Source organism: Papilio machaon, chromosome 22, assembly GCF_912999745.1.
Source record: "Papilio machaon chromosome 22, ilPapMach1.1, whole genome shotgun sequence".
Lineage (NCBI taxonomy): Eukaryota > Metazoa > Arthropoda > Insecta > Lepidoptera > Papilionidae > Papilio > Papilio machaon.
Window position 1 is genome coordinate 5171839 of NC_060007.1, and position 16052 is coordinate 5187890.

The 16052-nt window shown below is 32.3% G+C and overlaps 1 protein-coding gene across 3 annotated transcripts in view; it reads left to right on the forward strand.

Annotated features, from left to right (window-relative positions):
• The window catches only part of LOC106708223 (brain tumor protein), a 317131-nt gene that overhangs the window by 245014 nt on the left and 56065 nt on the right, over nucleotides 1-16052 (forward strand). For all 3 annotated transcript variants that reach the window (XM_045683553.1, XM_014499702.2, XM_014499703.2), the window contains one exon: nucleotides 7974-8053. The gene's annotated coding sequence lies outside the window, so the exon portion shown is untranslated. The remainder of the gene's footprint in view (nucleotides 1-7973; nucleotides 8054-16052) is intronic.

Sequence of the window (16052 nt, forward strand, 5' to 3'; positions counted from 1 at the left end):
AAACGGTTTATGCAAACAGTTCCCTTAGCAGGAATATTCACTATAAAGCCATGCTATAGAAGATTGAATTCACCAGCATTCGAGTAAATTGATTAATTTGCAGCGTTGCTAACGTATTCCGTCTATAGCTGGACGCAAGCGTTTCGAATCGCCCACTTGAGCTGTCAAATGGATTAAACGATCAAATATTCTCTCGTACAGTCAAATTCATTATATATATGTCAAGCTTCCCAATAACAGTTCAGTTAATAATAAAATACTTTATATTATTATTAGAATTTTATTTTAATGCTGAGTAAATGAGACAGGTACCAATATAGTTGTATTTTGAAATAACAAACAAGTGTATTTTGAATTTATTTTTTAAAAAGAGTTTACAATATACTTAATTAATACGTAAAAGGATTTCTATATGAACTTTCCTTTTATATTTTTCATGTCTATAAAATGCCGTAGGGCACAATAACGGGCGCACAAAATCCATTATGTAATCTTGTTGCTCCAACACAACTCGAAAAGCAAACAAAGCTCGATGTTTTGTTTCAAAGTCACAGAAATTATCACATCGAATATATACACTTGACCCTTTATTTTCATAATGAATACCCTTCATTCGAGATGTCTCCGACTTTATCGCAGAGCCATCTGTTGATTTTCTTTGTTGAACCTTTCCTTTGTTTGGTGGATTATAAACGACTTACTGACTTGCCACTTTATTGATAGGGTTCAAATTTGTTGTTTGATGACATTGCATAATGAAGGTATTGTTCGAGACAGAGGGCGCCCCTATCGCGCCACATGTGCACAGCTCGTTAAGGTTTCATAAGCACTTTCGTGCCCGTATGTACGTTTCAAGAGGACACTGCTTAGAGGAAAGGATATTGCACTTTTACTAAGCAATTGTACCGTAAAACTGTCCCTCATCACAATTCCCAATTCGATTTCAAAAACAAGATAAAATCGCTTTTTTGAATTGAAAAAGTGTTTAATTTTTTTTTTGTTAACTAATAAATTTTCTCTCTTTTTCTTATAACTTTAATACTTATTAAAGAATACTGAGATACATAATTACTTTAGTCGCTCATAACAAGAATCAAGAACAATACGAATTTCGCTAACTAAAACGTTTTTACTTTGCCCATGTTTCCTTGGACGTTATCACTACAACCACTTGAAGGTCGTCTTTCTTGAATATCGTGAATCAGCTGATCGCCTTGGAACCATTCCGTAACTCGAACTAAAATGTCTGGTACAAAATATAATCGAACTCAATGGAAATTAGAAATTATGACACAACTAACAAAATAATTTTATCTTTGTTAGGCTGTAGTCAGACTTATTAAAAACAGACATGTCTGTATAATCAATTTAAACATTGAAATGTTCCAAAATAAATTCATAGACAATAAATGAAATTATCAGCCAATGAAATGAGAAATATAATTTCTCATTTCCATTAACGTTCGTTCAAAAACAATTTATTGTCCTTGCTGTTTAAAATGAGAGGCATGATTAAATTTATACATATGTTTCGGTAGTGAAAACTGCGAAAAGACTAATCGATCAACAAAAGAAAACGTAACTAAGTAAACATTCACGTAGAAGGAAATAAATTCTGAAACAGCGAAATTTAAATGTTCCCAAACATTGTCACTTTGTTATTCTCAGAATTAATTAAATTAATGGTTTGTTTTGCCCCAAAATTACTCCCCCAACGAATGTGAATTATGGGTTAATCAAACACCCCTTTAACTTTGAAAAATTTTACTTGGAACGTGATCTACCTTTGACTTTTAAAATACAGGATCTATCAAGTGTGCAAATGAGAACAGAATTAAGTTTTAAATTTGTTTCAGAAAGCGTATATAAAGACGTTTAAAATTTGTAAAACGAAAAAGGAGGAAAGAAGAAAATAAATGTAAGCGTCGTCATGACATGCACATGTGTGATAATAATTTACCTCAGCTCTCGCAAAAAGTGGCAGAATTTATTTAGTACCGCCTACAACGGCGGCTCTTTGCTTAGTCCATTTCTCTATAATCAACGTCTAAGTAGGAAAAGTCGCGCGGCATGCTCCGCTAGCGCATGCCTCTCGGTCGTTTGAATTTTGAATAACCAATTTATAAAGACCCCTCGTTGCTCCCTCAACTCTGTATAAAGTGAATGTGGAAACATTAAAGCTGTTACTGTTGAAAGGCCATGTCTGAATTGTTTAAAAATCCTCCACCAAATGACGCTTAGTCGACACGATGTATTTAAAGGAATAATTTCTTAATTACAATTTTACGATGACGTTATATTTTGTGTTATAAAATTAAGTTAATACCTTTTATAAGAAAAACCAGCCAACAGAGAATCCCTGTAGGTTCTCTGGCTTCTCTGTTTTATCAAATACATGTAATGAGAGGTATGACGGTATGTTTGTACAGAGATTTTGTTCTCAGAAACCCACTGTTACTTGAATGTATCGGAATTTATTGTATCCAACATAAAACAAATACTTAGAATAAATCAAATAAGAATAATATTCACCATGCATCAGTAATAAATGTTGATTTATTTTGATTTTCTTGCTTTTACATTCTGTTTGTTTTTCTTTTCAATATATATTTTAAGTAGGTATATTCATATGTTAGTATCTAAAGTTTTACTAAAGTAAACTATTTATTAAAATCGTACAGATTAAGATTACTTAATATCACAAAGATTTAATCTACGATGGATAATGTTACAGAATTAAGATGTTTACCAACTGCTACTTATCTTTACTGCTTATCGGTCACGTGACGCCATCTGTTGGTGTCTATGGAAAGTACTTTATGACCCCCGCGTGTGGTCCTTTTATAAGTATAAACTTTTATTATAGTAAATTCTGTGACTATTTGAAACATTATTTATAGCTTTTGCCCGCGACTCCGTCCACGCGGAATTTAAAAAAAACACCTTAGTAGCCTATGTGTTCTTCCCGACTATGTTCTACATCTATGCCAAATTACATTGCGATCTGTTGAGCCGTTTTGGCGATACCTTCTTACAAACTACCATCCATCAATATGAACATACGCATTTATAAGATAGTCTATACTAATATTTAGAGAAGAAATTTAATTATATGTGTGAAGTCAACCAACTCGCACTGGGCGAGCGTGGGCAACTCCAAGTATTTAATAAATTAAATCACTCAGACTTCTTTAAGTTTACCTTTGCAGCCCCTTAGTTTATAGAATGTAAGAAAACTTATCAAAGCAAAGTATGAAAAATATTTAAGCAATAAAATATAACCACAAAATTCTAAATCCCTTCATAATTGGCTATCTGTAAACCCAGGGGAAGAGCATCAAAGCGAAAAGTTTCCTCTTAGCGGGAACTTTGAGTACCAATTATATTCATAGATGGCTGATCTTAACATACTGAAAGTCGGTAAGCGAGTTAACTTGCACGAACATCTTAAAGAGATCGCGGTGAAGGAAAAGTTGCACAAAGGGTTGATGAAAACGAGTTAATAGGGCGAAGTTTTCACGTGACATCACGTAATTCGTATCAAAAAATTCTTTCACTTTTGGGAAGCTACATTATTCCCGGGTGACATAGGCTATATATATTAATAGATTTTTTTTAATTCCCAGCAGACAAAGTCGCAGGAAATTGCCAGTATTAATGTCGTCATAGCAGTTGGCTTAAATTATTACGTCATGCCCCTATCATATAAGTCAATTATCAAATTAATCTTTGCCAAGTTGTACCAGGTGTTACCCAGTATTAATAAAGGTTTAGGTGACGTATCGCTAAGTATTGAACTTGGAACTCTAAAGCGTACGTAACTTAAACTTAGAGAAGGGCCATAAATTTTAGTAAACGTATATACTTAAGTTAGGACCCTTTAGGTATTAGTAACTTGGGCAATCCGTTAAATGCGGTTGTGGTGCAATATCTTAGTCTATATAACAAAGTAAATACCAACAACATAATGTACACATCATAGAAAATAACTCGAACTTTCAAAGTTATATTTTCTGTTATCTTTCGTATCTTATTTATTTCAATTTATATTTTATGACATTATAAATGGTATCGTTAAAAGCTGAGGCTCTTACAATTATAAGTACCTACTCGTACATGTTTATACTTTCATTATTTAATTACGATGAAACGAACCTTCCTCCTACATCCATTAATTCTTTCACCAAAGTTTACGGCAAAGTTAAAAAGCTCTAAGCAATTAGAGACTCAATCTCGTGTGCCTTCGATATGTAATGAAGGAAAGCTTTTTATATGTACGACATAAATATATATTTGTTAATTATGTATTTAATTTGTACGGTAATGTATTGAATGTAAAATTTCAGAAATCTTACAGATACAAATATACTTTATTGTGCACTATCATGAAGTTACAAAAAAAAGTATATCAGGATTTTCACAAAAGGTGGTCTTATCGCTAACCAGTGATCTCTGCCAAACAACCAGACAAATAAATCTTACACTGTGTTAAAGCTACTAGTTAAGTTACTAATACCTATAAATGCGAATATTGAGATGGATGTTTGAATGGATGGATATATGTTTGTTTGAAAGTATCTCCGGAGTGGAATGGATCTTCATGAAATTTGATACAGATGTAGAACATAGTCTGGAAAAAAAACATAGACTATTTATTACGTTTCTTTTTTTTTAATTCAGCGCGGTCGGATTCTCAGGCAACAGCTAGTCAATCAATACATAGTATAAAACAAAGTCGCTTTCGTTGTATGTCCGTATGTATGCTTAGATCTTTAAAACTACGCAACGGATTTTGACGCGGTTTTTTTTAATAGATAGAGTGATTCTTAAGGAAGGTTTGTATGTATAATAAATGCATAATATAGTAGAGAAACACTGATAAATTTAAAGTTTTCTAATGTGATGTCGTAAATAAGCACGTTCTTTTGCGCTTATATTGCAAACGCTGGCTGAACCCTACGAGATAGACCAAAATAATGTACTACAGTATTGTTCACCTTAAAAAGTTCAACAAAAAAGTCCGCGATGGTATATGTCTATCTCTTAGGGATAACCCAGCATAACCATTTTTATTCTTTTACGAAGTGATTTTAAACAATACAGCATTAATCCTTATCCATTTAAGTGCCTAAATATACCTACTACAGAATAAATGCACAATTTATTTATATATTTTGCATTGCACCCGTGCGAAGCCGGGGCGGGTCGCTAGTTTAATATAAAACTAAATTACTTTAATTTTTTTTTTATTTAATTATAGTAGTAACAGTTAACAAAAAAGTTTGTATTTAAATCATATAATTTAAATTTTCCATAGTTCTATGAAATCTGGTTTTGTTTGAATTGTAAATGATTGTCACGTGTTTCGATGTAATACAGTAATTGTGAGATGGACATTGCAAACAAAACTGGACCCTTTTCAAACAAACCACCACATTACATATTCGTGAGTCCAATGTGTTTATCTTCGGCCTCTCTACGGTCACTTTACTCTAATATAATTAATGGCTTAATTTCAATCATCTTTAGCTCATCAATTGTTTACACACATTAAAAAAAATACAGTCGAAATGATAACCTCCTTCTTTTTGAAGTCGGCTTAAAATAATATAACATATCGATATGATTGTAAAATTTCCCATTTGTATTTAATTAATTAAATAAGCGTTGTATAAATTGGAGGCTGACTCGCGAAGGCGTTTCGTGTAATCGTCTCGCAAATCAACCGGCCCGGGGCGTAGGCTGTAACGTTCATTGAAATTACACAAACATTAAACGATTGTTTCGAATAAACTGAGAAAATGCTAATATATATCCGTTTCAATATCCATGTAGACTTTCTAGTAATCTTTTATTCGTATTTAAGCCCACAGCTTAGTAATAAGTGTTACATTTTATTATCTGAGAATAGATTTTTTCTCAGAATTTTATATAAATAGGACTTGATAAGAAATATTTATAACATTCTTTGAACAGTCTACGTTCAAAAGTGTATAGGGTGTTATTTATTTATTGTATATACAAACTGTAGGTTCATTTTTTGTTTTATTTAAAAAAATGACCTACACTGGCTGGATATAAATGTAAAAACTATAACCGTTAAAAATTTTAATAAAAAAAAAAACAAAAAGCATCACTATTATATAGAACACGTTATCCTGGCCGAAAACACAGCGGCACGTTCGACACCGGCTGGCTTCATTATGCCACGGGCCTTAGCCTTGGGCGGATTTAAAAAAAATAATGACGTATAGACGGCAGACAGGTAGCAACAGGCCCGGAACGTGTTCGCTTAGGAATCTACTAAATTGGCGGTAAAAAAAAAAACGTTGAAAAAACCGTCTGCGTTTTTCATGTCTATGTAAGGGCTGAATGAATAAACGCCCTTTTGGGTTTCTAGGAGCCAGGAAAGTTTTCAAAGGCCTTTTGTGTAGGAATAGATTTCAAAGATCCTCTTACGATGACTAAAATGATGTTGATTTCTTTTATTAATTTCAAATGAGCGGTTCTACCGCAGGTACCTAAGTCTCTATACTATATCTATAAAAAAGTGTGTGTCTGTACGTGATATCAAAACAGTCATATTTAGTACATTTAACAAATTCGCATCCTGTACGGGTAGTATTAAACGACTGGACCGATTTTGTCTGAACTTTTACTGGAAAGTATCTTATCTGTAACTTAGTAAAGGCAATATCTAGTAAGTATTGTAGAAAAATGGCGTTAAATGTCTAAAAAGAATTATTATTAGTGCGAAAAAATATTTAGCCAAAGGTGAGAATTGAACGAAATATTTGAAATGTTTACCCATTTTCGTCAACTGCTGCCCTCTAGCGGATTTTCTAATTATCCCCTGTATAAACATTACGGGTTGAATGCCCTTTCACATTAACCCTTGTAATTAAATTTTATATGTCCATAAATTTCTTAAATACATTTCTCATCAAATTAATTTTATAACATACCTACTTACTGAATCCGGCAAGAGTTGTGATATCAATGCCAAAATTCTATTTATTGCTATAAAGGAAGCAAAAAATGTATAAAATCTTTCTGTTTTAATTTTTATATGTTTAGGGCACAAAACTTTAGAACACCCTATCAAAGTTGCAACATAATTTTTCGTAGAAATATTTAGAGGACAAACATTGTTTTTTTATGTATATATGCATGTTATTTTTACTAATATTATAAATGATAATGTTAAGATGGACGGATGGACGTTTGTTTTTAGGTATTTTCAGACTAGCTAACTGGATCTAGCTGAAATTTGTTATCGATGTAGAACATAGTCTGGAACAAAACACAGGCTACTACCATTACTATTAAGTTTTCCTTTAATTCCGCGTAGACGAAGTCACGGGTGACAGCTAGTTATTTTTATATTTTTGTTTGGACATCTTTTATCAATCAACGTCATTACGTCTGTACAAAACAATTTATTTATTTACTATAAAAGTTTTCACTTAACTGCAAAGTTGTGGAAAGTTTCCGATCAATTCGTGTCCTTTCTTTGTTTTTAACGGTGAAACTTTTAAAGCTCAAATTGTAACTTTATTAGTTTTCAAACATTCAGTACTTTATTTTCTTTACAAGTTTTCAAATATAAACTGACTGGTGAGTCATTTGCTTGCTTTCTGGGTTGAGGTAAACTGTCAACAAATTATTTACTTAATTTCATTACAACGAAATTATTTTTATTATGCTTGCTTTATGTCCATTTTAATTAAATGAAAGTTAATAGATTACTGATCTATATACATGTATTATACATTATACATTATAGGCGTCGTTTACAAGAAGTATTTAAAACCTTCTTTCTATGTTTATGTCAAATGTTTCGATTATCACGCCCTCTATCAATTAAAATTACTATTTAATTTCAAAATGACTGTCTACGGAAGCTTATAAATAGAATAAAGCAAGTTAAAAAGCGTTATAATTTTTACATGTTTCATTTTTCTTTGTTACAGAATATTGCGGCTCTGCTTCGCGGAAGGACGGGGCATATTGGCCGACAATGAATTAGATATCGCGCCAACGATATCGAAACGTAAGTGTACTAAGTTAAAGTTCAGTTTACAATAGCAACATTTTATTTATAACTACCTTTTAGCCATTTTACCTTATACGTGAGTTAAACATCGTAACACAATTAACTTTGTAAAGTTGAAGCATAAAAATGCTACATTTAAGGAACTCAAGAGCCGGTTAACTGGTCTGAATAGCCATTTCTTCACATATTTTGTGTATTATCCGCTACTTCGTCCGCACGTAATTAAAAAATCTAGTAATAAATGTACTGTATGTAGAAAATAACATGAGAAAAAAGTGCCAGACCACCCTTCATCGCTTCTCATCCACTTGCTTCTTTGTACAATGAACAAGTTAAGTTTAAATTCGTTGTTATTGCTAACTATATCGTGGAAACTTTTTTTGTACGCTGTACAAATGTCATGTGACGCAATTTGTCGTAGTTTTTAAACTCGATTCTTATTGGAATTTGGATACGAATAATTTATTATTGAATTTTTAAAAAGTGTAATTCAAATCTATATATATAAAAGAAAGTCGTGTTAGTTACACTATTTATAACTCAAGAACGGCTGAATCGATTTGACTGAAAATTGGTGGGCTTAGCTGAGGTAGCTTAGAACCAGGAAAAGGACATAGGATAATTTTTACCCCGTTTTCAATTTTTTATTCCGCGCGGACGGAGTCGCGGGTAAAAGCTAGTATATAATAAATTCGAATTCAAATATAGTAATCAATAGGGCCATAATTCTTACTACTAAGGTATATTTAGGTATACAGCCGTTAGAAATCGCTAACAGTTTCGCCAGCGTCAGAGGGCACAAAGATTCGGCGTAAGGTCGCGCGAGGACTTTTGAAGGGCTCCCAAGAACAATGGACAGATAGATAAGTTTTTTGTTATATTGATTGTTCGTAAATGGCGGAAAAGGGACAATATCACTTGAATGAACAAACATATTATTTCGTATAGTAATAAAACAAACTAGTTTTATATTTTTATTTAATTTTTGTAACTGGTCGTATGGAAAATGGATGGTAATTTTATTACGTGGTAATGAATTAAAAAAAAACTTATTTATAAAAAATATTCCAGTCTAGATATAATGTCTAATATAAGTAAAAATGATCTAGCAAAGCATCGTTCTCAATGTTTCAGCTATCCAACATCAAAAAAGCATTACACACTAATGTAAACAATTTCGACCGACATAATTTAGCATTGAATTTATTTTTACTTGATCAAATAACTTCATGATACCCACGAATGTTTACACGCGATATACGTTGTCGAAATTAGTTTCGAACGAGGAATTTTCCATTCCCCAACCAGTCCATTGTTGGGCAAAATTCAACAGTTATAATAATTATTCAAACAAAACATTGGGATCGGGTTTACTTGTTTACTTAGGCTTTGATTGTACAATTCATATGTAAAATACTGTCGCCAATAGAAATTATGTCTTAATACACATGTATAAGGTTTAATTTATAGTCGCAGGGTTGTAAGGGTTGTGCGTAAAATGCTTTCAGTCCTTCAATTCTGAGTGTAATTTGGCTTCTGTATTCTATTTACTTGTTCTGCTTTGTTCAGTACGAAGAAAGTACATGAAAGTAAAAATATCTTTTAAATAATCTTTTTCGCTGCTTATCCCTTTTTTATCTGTAAAAGCTGCTTTTCCAATTACTGAGAATACAATAGATGTAAACATTTGTAGAAAAAACCACATCTTTATCCATCTTCATAAATAATTACAGTACCGACTATGTTATAAAAATATAGTCAAACCTAGATAAGCGAGAGTCCAAGGTACCTAGATATGTTTCTCACTTATGCAGTTCTGAATGTAAAAATTCTTAATAGAAATGTTTGCATAATTCTATTAAAACCATAATAAAGCGCTCATTACGTGTCGTTTATATTGAATAGAGTTTTTTTTTACATATTTATAGAGAAATCATTTAATCTAGGGCTTTCGTTCCTTTCTGATATACGGTTTGCATCTGGTTTAACGCGTATAAATGAAAACCGCATAGATAGATAGACTGAATGGAGTCGGACGTAATAAAGGAAACCAAGCAAAGCATTCAGAAAAAGTCTACCATAAAAAAGTCAAATAAACTATTTAACATAATTAAAAATGAAAATAAATTGAAGTATATAAATATACTTCAGTACACAAAAAAAGGTTTTACTGGTGGCTTTGCACACAAACAAGTAGCTTTCGTTTTCAAGTAACTCAACTTTGTATGTTTAAGTTTTTCTGAGCGGTTCTTTTACTGCCGTTTTGAGACTGAACAGATGTTATAGACCGAACGTTTTTTTTTATTTAACTGTCGGCTCTTTCCTTTCATTCCACGAAAATAGACTTGAAACGATGAGCTTTGAATTTTTTCTTCTCATGTATACGGTTATAAAATTGTTAATATTGTTCCCTTAATTCTTTATTTGTATTGCGTTTGTTAATATAGTGTATTTTTACTGTCGAAACACCAAGGAATATTGATTATTAATTAATCTTGTGTTAATATGCACATTGGCCGCTTTCAACCACAAATATTAAAAAAGATGAGCTAAAATTTGTTCTAAATTATCTGCACCTTCTTAGAGTATTTACGGAGAGGCTGAAAACCAGCGCGGCCTTCAGTGACAAGCTGGAGGCAGCATTAGCTGAGCCTCTTCCCATTAGCCAAGAACTATTTTTTTCTCTTTAATTGATATCTTTATAAGTGTAATTTGTTTTGTTTTTGGTTAATAAACTGTGTTTTTTTAATTGAGAATTTATTAAAAATTATAGTTAGTACATAACGTAATATCTAGAAATACAATTGACAAAGATGCTATTAACTAAAAAAATTACATGTTTTGTCAGCAATGCACTCTGTATAAATCTTGGCCGCACAAACACACTTTTTAAAAGTGGAATCTTATTTAATTACAAAACTGTCCCGTCCGTTGAGTCGCTAAAAAAATGAAAATTTTAAAAACGAAAATGGAATCAAGCCGGCGTAAAATCCCCGGGAACTAATGCAAATATCCATTCATTTAAAATGCGAGAGATTTATTCCACTTGCGGAAAAAAAATATTAAAAGCTAATTAGAAAAATATAGATGCGTCGAGGGTTGAATATGAAATATGGAGATGTTTAAACCATACAATTAAAAAAAATCATTCGCTTTCAATGAATGAAGGTAAAATGTGCCGTTTCATTTTTCCCAGAATCCTTTCAAAGACATCGCTGTAAATTTAAAATCATTTTCAATTTGCATACGCTGTTGAATGCGTTTACAAGAAAAATATCCGACGGAGTTTAAAAGAAATGTGTGAATTTCTTCCTATTGAAATTTCCTATTTCCAGTTCAATTTAGATATAGAAAGTGAAACAAGATCTCACTATTATCAGAACTTACTTATTTTTTTTTAACAACTTGTCTTACAAAATCAAGATTTAGTAACTCCCCATAGTCACCAATTCCAATCAATTTCAATCGATTCCGAGTACACCAGTCTAAACAGATTGAATGCAGGGCCCAATTAGCGATCTCAAACTCGTATTTTTATTATTCTATTTACTTAAAATTTTACCTATTTCAAGAACGCAATAGCAATTGAAAAGTTTGATCAGTATTAATTAAAGGGTCACAGCTCCGGTCGAATCCACATCGAAGGTATTTAAAGTAAAATTTAAGGAAACCAAGGTTGCTGCAGGACTGATAGCAGCAGGGATTAGGGAAAAAAAAGGTATTTAAATTAATCTTCGGATCGATAGATAAATAATTGGGTTCAGTTCTATAAATTTATCATACATAATTAAGCATATACATTGGAAATAAAATGGTATAATTAATCTGTAATTAACTGGCGTTGTAGCGGCAAATGTAATTTATGAGGGTGACGCGTTAAAGGAGATATAGGGGAGGTGAGGTGGGGGTTTTCCCCCTACCCTACGGAAAGTAGTGATTTATCTTTCTTATAAATGAATTGTATACGCGTCAATGGAAAACAATTTGTTTGTAGAGGTCGAAAAGTGGCAGTCGATTAATAATTACTGTTCTTTATTGTAGCAGTTTTTACATAGGTAAAGCTGAAGAATTTTCTTCAGCTTTACCTATGTAAAAATATTGAGATCTGATATAAAAAAATTAAATAAGTAATGCATTAAATTAAATAACTATGACTAATTTCTAGTTTTACTAAACGTATTTTAACTAGTAATTAGAACACAACTGCACTGTGGGCCTAGTACAAATGTTTGTGACAATCGCCTTCGTAATGTCGTCATCAATTCTGTTAAAATTATTATGAGATTTTTGGTGCATGTATAAATTTATAACAGTAGCACAGCAGCCAAAATCCTTTTATTCCGTTTTTAAAATACATTCATCTAACTCTAATAACTACGTCTCGTTAACTCTTTGACTTTTCGCGCGATTCTCTGAAATTTTTTTCGATGACGATACCATGGTGGTTGTCACAAATATTTGTGTTAGGCCCATTGATAATTATCATATTTATCAACATATTGTCAATTGTCATCACTTAAATTCTCTTTGTAAAAACAAAGACAACTATATTTATACACGTCGAAGTGAGTGCAAATGAAGGCCATATTTCAATTGAACATTTAATACCTTAATGCTAATTCTATACAACATGGATTATCCGTAACGAAGTCGAGTTTCTAATTAAGATGTTTATGACTTAGGTGATTAAGGTTTAACACTTGGTGCCTGTAAGTATGGTAATACATACGTCAGTTACATTTAGGCCTGTAGCACACAACCGCGAAAACTATTCACCGAAAAACGAAACAAGAAACATGAGAAATAAACAGAAGAGTTCTATATAATTTATTCCGTTGGTAGTAGGTACGCCTGTCTGCTGAACTATGGGCTTTTTTTCTGTTGAAACACATTAATAAAATTATATTATTATCCTTCTCATTCGATTTGAAAACACAAGCGACAGTTATATGTGACAATACAAGTGTCTAGACATGGAATTTTACGGGATAACGTAGCCAGATCGAACTAAATCAAGGCCATTTCCTTTGCTTCCAATTCGCTTTGGCTGTGTACGACAGGGTTTAGTTAAACCTGTAGGTGACAACTAAATCGTTCCCTTTCACATCATTCCAACTGAAAACCGAACTGAACGGTAATTACCAAGTCGTAAGATTTCGCAATTATTGCTTGAAATAGTTCCCACGTCAGTATTTCCTTATGACTTATTAATAGGTCCCAATGTTTCGGTTTACATTTACATTTAGACTAGCTGTCGTTCGCGACTCCGTTCGCGCAGGATTAAAAAACTTAATTAGTAACCTATGTGTTCTTCCAGACACATCTATACCAAATTTCATCGAAATCCATGCAGCCGTTGTGGAGATACTTTCTAACAAACATCCATCCATCCATCTAAACTTTGGTTTGATTTAAAAAAGTTGTAAAACATTACGTTAAACTGTATAACCTTTGATTAGTTTAATGCCCGCTTTGCGCAGTTTTAAAATGAACCCAACCCGTTGTTAACTTTAACTTGTTTCACTCGCAAACTGTCAAAGTTCGTCGTCTCATTATACATTTTGTACGACCTAGATGAATATTTGAAACAGTGGGTCTAGCACGAATATTTGTGACAATCGTAATCGCGTAAAGAACACCAAAAATCTCATACAAATTTTGAAATAATTGACGATGAGGATACGAAGGCGATTGTCTCAAATATTCGTACTAGGCCCATAGAACGAAACTGGGAATTGAAAAGTGTTACGCTATTATTATAAAATAATCACTATTTCTAAATCTAAGAGGTCAGTTTCAAGGTCAAGTCGATAGCAAAACTAAGCCACATTAAAGTCACAAAGACATTTAAGGTCCAATATTGTCACATGGTTATGAATTTTTCTGAGTATTGGAATTTCGTTCTTTTGTTTCTATGTACATATGTCTGGTACACCCTTTAGCCGATGGACAGGAACTGATCTTATTTTCTTTAACTTGTTTGAAAGTTGGGAATTCGTTTTCTTTGTCTTTGAAAAACATTGTGTGTATTTCGTGTTTCGGCAATGAACACACTTGCGTAATAAAATAGAGCGTTCGCATCTTTACCTTATTAATTATTGTTTGTGAAAGTAATTACGTATCTGTGCTATTTTGCGATGGGAATAAATACCGTTATAATTTCCAATTTGTCACAGACGTGCGATAGATAGTTAATGTGCAAATATAATTCTAATTTATACGTAATCAAGATTCAGAATTGTGTGTCCGCTAATTTACATATTCCTCACACTTGTTTTAGCAAGCTATAATAATGTCAATTATCTTCATAACTTATTAATAATATAGAATTTATTTACTGGTCGAGAAAGATTTTTTACAACCACTTTATGTTTTTTTTAAAATGCAATAGATAACTGGCTGATAATTAGGTGAATATTTGTGCTTTTATTTTTAAAAAGTTGACGTCAATATGCGAATTACTTTTAAAAATTAGCGTGGAAACAGTCAACGCAAAATTCCGTAGGGATCTGACATACATTTTTGTGTAATGCTCGCACTTTGGCTTTTGTAACTAAGTTATTAATGCTCTATTTTATACTTTATTCCTTTCAACTTTTTTTTAAAACGTTGAACGTTTTTGGAACGAAGTTCCTTATCGCGCGTTGTGAAAGGAGACGTAAAAAATTCTTACGAAAAGTTGTCACGACACTTTTTGCTATAGTAAGTATGTTAACGACGAATGAGTGCTACTTCACCATGGCAACGACGTGACAATATATAACGAAAATTTATAGAAATAAAATGTACTTCTTATGAAGACTTAAGTTTTTTATTCATAGAATAAACATTGATTCCTTCACTAATTAATCGAAAGGAACTTCGTTCCATCCGGGTGTCCCTTGACACCTCTCAAGTTTTTTTATTTACATATAGTCTGTTTTTATATCTCAACAACCTGCCTGTATTCCTACGCAGGATCTGCACATTATGTACCATTCGTCTATACATCTCTATTAGCAGTCATATCTGAATTCAGTCCTATCTTACGCCTATCCTTTTTTACACAATGTATCCATACTTTTTTAGGTCTACTTTTGTTACATTCATTATTCAATTCATTATCTTCCGAAGTTATTTTCTCTTTTGTTTTTAATGGAAAAGTTTTTTCCATAGTAAAATTTTCCATAAGGTGAAGATAAAACTGGGAAGAATATATCAAAGTGAGGGCAACTACCGCGGTTGCTCCACAAACATGCATTTGCATTCGTTACACATTCAACGCAATCATTATTCGACCTTGATGCTCTTGAAATAGATTCGCTATTTCCTTCCAATGATCTAAATTCAACTGTAAATATTTGCAAGTATTTTCTAATAGGATAAAGTGGCAAACGAGAAATCGGCTAACTGATTTACCTAAATAATGAAGTGGCCGCTGCCTATAACAACATATCTTTGACTTTTCAAGAGACGAATGAAAAATGTTTGGATAGTGAAAATTCAACGTTACATTTAAAGTGAACTAAAAGTCTATTTGTAATTTAACCTAGAAAAATTAAATGACTGACAATTTGGACAATCTAAATATAACACCTATGTTGATCAGTTATTGTATTAACAAGTTCACTGCCACCGGGTTTAATTTAGTACGTGAAAATTAACATTGAACGTGTTAAGATGTTCAAGTTAATTGAACTTAAACCGTTAATTATGACTATGTCAGAGACGTACCTCAAATGTCAGCTAGACTAAGGTCTAACCAAATTATGTGACGTGTTAACTGCCTACCGCGCCTTGGGGAAATGGTTTCTCAATTTTGAACACACCTACGTCAGAAAGGGAGCAATTAGATTAACTGTTGCTAAACAATTTAAATTAACTAAATATTACTGTTGTTGTCTAAAGAATCTCTAAATTTTATTTATAATATACTAACTGTCGCCAGCGACTTCATCCACGTGGAATTAAAAAAAACTTACTAAGTAGCCTATGTGTTCTTTCAGACTATGATCTA